Here is a 5,000-nt window from a genome sequence, read left to right on the forward strand (position 1 = left end):
ACACACACACACAAGCACCTACAACACTCCACACCCACAAGCTCATGCAGAAGCAACGAAGAGTCTGACGTCACCAGGTTAAGAGGGGACCTGATAGCGGTCATTAAGTGTTACAGGGATATAACAAGGCTGACGCAAGTAAAATTCTCAGGATCAGCAATCAGGATAGAACAAGAAATACTGGATTCGAGCTTGATAAATTAAGGCTCAAGAGAAAGGAATTAGTTCTCAAATCAAGTGGTACATGAATGGAATGGACTCAGTAATCAGGTAGTTAGTGCTGAGTCATTAAGGAGCTTTAAAAAGATTAGAAAAAAAAATAGGGATGGGAACGATAGGTGGAAATGGGTAGGTATGATTCATGCAGGGACTGCCACGTGTAGGCATGACGGCTTCTTGCAGCTTCCCTTATTTTCTTTTGTTTTTATGCTAACAACCATCCCCACCACCACCTACTACAACAACAACAACAACAACAACAACAACAACAACAACAACAATAACAATAACAACAACAGGAACAACAACAACACACCACCACTGAAAGAAGAAACAAAAGGTCAAGGAGAGGAAAGCGAGGTAACAGAATATGGAGGAGAGAGAGAGAGAGAGAGAGAGAGAGAGAGAGAGAGAGAGAGAGAGAGAGAGAGAGAGAGAGAGAGAGAGAGAGAGAGAGAGAGAGAGAGAGAGAGAATGGATCCGCGCACTTTCCTGGGTATATTGGTGTTGGTTTATTTGGAATTTGATTAATGCACGCGACCAATGCACAAAGGTGGTGGTGGTGGTGGTGGTGGTGGTGGTGGTGGTGGCGGTGGTGGTGGCGGCGGCGGTGGTGGTGGTGGGGAAAGGGAAAGTGAATGGAAGGCAAAGAACGTTTATTTTTGGGTTTGTGGATGTGTGTGTATGAGAGAGAGAGAGAGAGAGAGAGAGAGAGAGAGAGAGAGAGAGAGAGAGAGAGAGAGAGAGAGAGAGAGAGAGAGAGAGAGAGAGAGAGAGAGAGAGAGAGAGTGTAAGTGTAAGAAAGGGTGTTAGTGTAAGAAAGGGTGTTAGTGTAAGAAAGGGTAATCCTTCAAAGTTGTGTATTAAATTGTAATGTTGTTCGAATCTCTCTCTCTCTCTCTCTCTCCTCTCTCTCTCTCTCTCTCTCTCTCTCTCCCTCTCTCTCTCTCTCTCTCTCTCTCTCCTCTCATGGTGATAATAGTACTTGTGTTCATGATGATAACAACAACAACAACAACAACAACAACAACAACAACAACAACAACAACAACAACAACAACAACAGCAACAACAACAATAATAATAATAATAATAACAACAACAATAATAATAATAATAATAATAATAATACCCTTAATGATTATAATCTTCAGGAATACTTAATGATCCACTACTGTTCTATGCTAAGAGAAGCAAAAAATGTATTGAATTGTGTAAGTACGTAAGTGTGTGTGTGTGTGTGTGTGTGTGTGTGTGTGTGTGTGTGTGTGTGTGTGTGTGTGTGTGTGTGTGTGTGTGTGTGTGTGTGTGTGTGTGTGTGTGTGTGTGTGTGTTACTGTCTGCCTCATCCCTCGCCGCGCCTCAGCCACGACTTTTGACATCTAAGATCTGAGCTATTTTTCCCCCGTTTCCCCCGTTTCTCTCCCCCCCCTCTCTCTCTCTCTCTCTCTCTCTCTCTCTCTCTCTCTCTCTCTCTCTCTCTCTCTCTCTCTCTCTCTCTCTCTGACCTTATCTCGCCGGTACACAAACTAAATCACATACTCACCAACGCACACCTGAACCACATTCTCTCTCTCTCTCTCTCTCTCTCTCTCTCTCTCTCTCTCTCTCTCTCTCTCTCTCTCTCTCTCTCTCTCTCTCTCTCTCTCTCTCTCTCTCAGTAAGTTGCAACATTTACACAATCCTCACAAAAGACAATTATTTTACACGGAAACTAAAGTAAATAACACGATTTTTTTCGTCACCACCACTACCACATCATCATCTCCTCCTCCTCCTCCTCCTTCTCTTCCTCCTCCTCTTCCTCCTCCTCCTCTTCATTCACTCCCATTCTCCTTCCCTCCCTTCCCTTTCTTCTTCATTCTCTTCTCTTCCTCGTCCTCCTCCTCTTTTTTCTCTTCTTTTCTGCCACTATTTCCTCCGCTGGCCGCATGTCTCTTGTCCACCTTGCCTGACACGACCCTCCGCCTTGTCCCCTCAATACTGCACAGCCCAGGCCTCCCCTCTCTTCCTCCCTTCCCCTCTCTTCCTCCCTTGCCTCCTTCACTCCACTCCCTCTCTTCATTTTCCCTCTCTGCTTTTCTTCATCCCACTCACTTCCTTTCTCCTTCTTCTCTTCATCTTCCATCCCATTCCCTTCGTTCTCTTTTCTTCATCTTTTCCTTCCTTCTTCATCCCACTAACTTCCTCCCTTTCTCTTTCTCCTCTTCATGTTTCATCCCACTCTCTTCCTACCTTTCTCTTTTCTCCTTCGTCTCCTTCCTCCCTCATCCCATTCACTTATTTTACCCCCCCTCTCTCTCCCTCCCTCTCTTTCTCTCTTTCCTTTTCCTTCATCCCACTCTCTCCCTGTTTCCCTTCATCTGTTATCAGCCTGTCTTCGTGTCTTCCTTTTTTTTTTTAACTCCCTCCCTCTCTCCCTCTCTCCCTCCCCTCCTTCCCTTCCTACATCCGCCTGTCTTCCTTTCCTTACTCCTCTCCGTTACACTTCCTCTCTCCCATTTCCTGAAACCTCCGACTTCGACCTCGGTACCATTTCCTTCACCCAAACAAGCACTTCCTCCTCCTCCTCCTCCTCCTCCTCCTCCTCCTCCTCCTCCTCCTCCTCCTCTTCGTCGTCGTCTTCTTTCTCTTCTCCATCATTCGTGATAACGATAATGATGATAATAATGATAATAAGGAAGATTATGTCACGACCAACGTTACCAACACCAACAACAGCAGCACCACTATCACTTTCACCACCACCACCACCACCACCACCAAGAGCAACAACCACGACACAAGCGCAGTTACTCTCCATCCATCCATCCTTCTTTCCTTCCTTACTTACTTACTTACTTCCTTCCTTCCTTCCCACCTTGACATCATATCATGGACTCCTCGCCACTCACACACCCCCAAGGGAGCTGTAGGCTCTCTCCTTTATATCTACACTTCGTAACTTCTCCTCCAGGGGCGCAAGTTGCTCCCCGCGCCATACATGTAATCTCCTCTCCCCCGCCCCAAGGACCATACACTTCCCGGCCTCTCCTTGTCACTTGTTATGACTCTTGATACCACTCGACAATACCCGTCACACACCACAGCACAGTACAACGTCACACAACACAACACAACACAACACACATTTTCACACTCTCCCAGTAAGCGTCACACTCACTCCCACAAAAAAATGAAGTATTCTCTCTCTCTTCCAAAAATTAATTCTCTTCCACATTCTCCGAGGAAAAGTAACACTCTCCCACGCTTTTCTAATAAGCGTTACACTCTCCCAGCACGCGTCACACACTCAATATCACATCCTCTATCTCCTCTCCTCTCCTCGTCTCCATCCGTTACATATCTGCAGTTTGTAATTCATTCATTTATTTAATTATCTATCTATATACCTAAGCGATTCATTCATTCAGTAAATAATTGATTGGGTCATAACTTATCCATTAGTAAAACATCGTATTTATTGCGTCAATATTTTCTCTTTCTCCCTGTAACGTGCAATTTTCTTTTTTTTTTTTTCTTTTGTCTATTTTTGCTCGTTCTCATAAACAGAGTACTTTTTTTTCGTAGGTGAATTAAAGAAGGGCAGGGTGGATTGGGAGAAATCTTATTGCTTTTCTATTCTTCTAATAAATAAAGCACGCATTTTTACACTTTTTTTTTTCTCTCTCTCTTTTTCCCGCTTGGAGTGTGAGTCAAGGGTAGGATGAGCAGGTGGGCAGAAATCTTACTGGTTCTCTATCGTGCATTTATTCTATTAGTGAACTAGAGAAGCGATAGTTCCTTTTAAGCAGATCACCTCGATATGAGCCAATAAACTCCCCGCTTACTGATATTCCTGCTCCTCCTCCTCCTCCTCATCCTCATCCTCCTCCTCCTCCTCATCCTCCTCCTCCTTGTTCGTTCGTCTCTATCCCCTCTTCCCACTTTTCTAGTCCCTTTCCCTTTCCATTTCTTCCTCCTCCTTTTCCTACTCTCTTCCTTCACCTCTTGCTCCTACTCTTTCTCCTCCTACACATTCTAACTTCCTCTCCTTATGGTCGTCGTTCTTCTTCTTTTCTCCTTCTCCTCCTCCTCCTCATTTATCTACAACTGTTCCTCAACATCGTAACTTCCTTTCCTTTCCCTTTTCCTCATTCTTCTTCCTCCACCATTTCCTCCTCTTCTTTTATTTACTCTTCATCCTCCTCCTCCTCCTCCTCCTCCTCCTCCTCTAAGGGAAGTGTTCCTGCTCTTCTCTGCAGACAAGCGAGTTATGATTTTTCCATTTAATAATTACACTTTTTTTTTTTTTTTCGTCTGCGGCAATTCTCGTCTCACCTCATGCAAAAACATAAAATTAAATTCCATGGTGACGGCAGATAAAAAAAAGAAAAGAAAAAGAAGAAGGAAGGAAGGAAATGTAAGGAAAGGAATGAGAAAGAAAGAGAGTGAGAGAGAAAGAAATGTCCCTTGTGGTTCTCGTTGTTCATTTTTGTTTGTTTGTTTGTTTTGTCAAATTGTATATTGTCTTATATATACAATAACTTCAGTCTTTTGTTTGTTTACCGACTTTCTTACTAATGACTGATGCTATAAGATCTTACTTATATGACTAAAATAATAGTCGTGGTAGTGACGGTGGTAGTAGTAGTAGTAGTAGTAGTAGTAGTAGTAGTAGTAGTAGTAGTAGTAGTAGTAGTAGTAGTAGTAGTAGTAGAAGCAGTAGTGGTAGTAGTGGTAGTAGTAGTGGTGGTGATGATGGTGGTGGTGGTGGTGGTGGTGGTGGTGGGGGTGGTGGT

The sequence above is a fragment of the Scylla paramamosain genome, chromosome 10 (genome assembly GCF_035594125.1).
Source record: "Scylla paramamosain isolate STU-SP2022 chromosome 10, ASM3559412v1, whole genome shotgun sequence".
Taxonomy (NCBI): domain Eukaryota; kingdom Metazoa; phylum Arthropoda; class Malacostraca; order Decapoda; family Portunidae; genus Scylla; species Scylla paramamosain.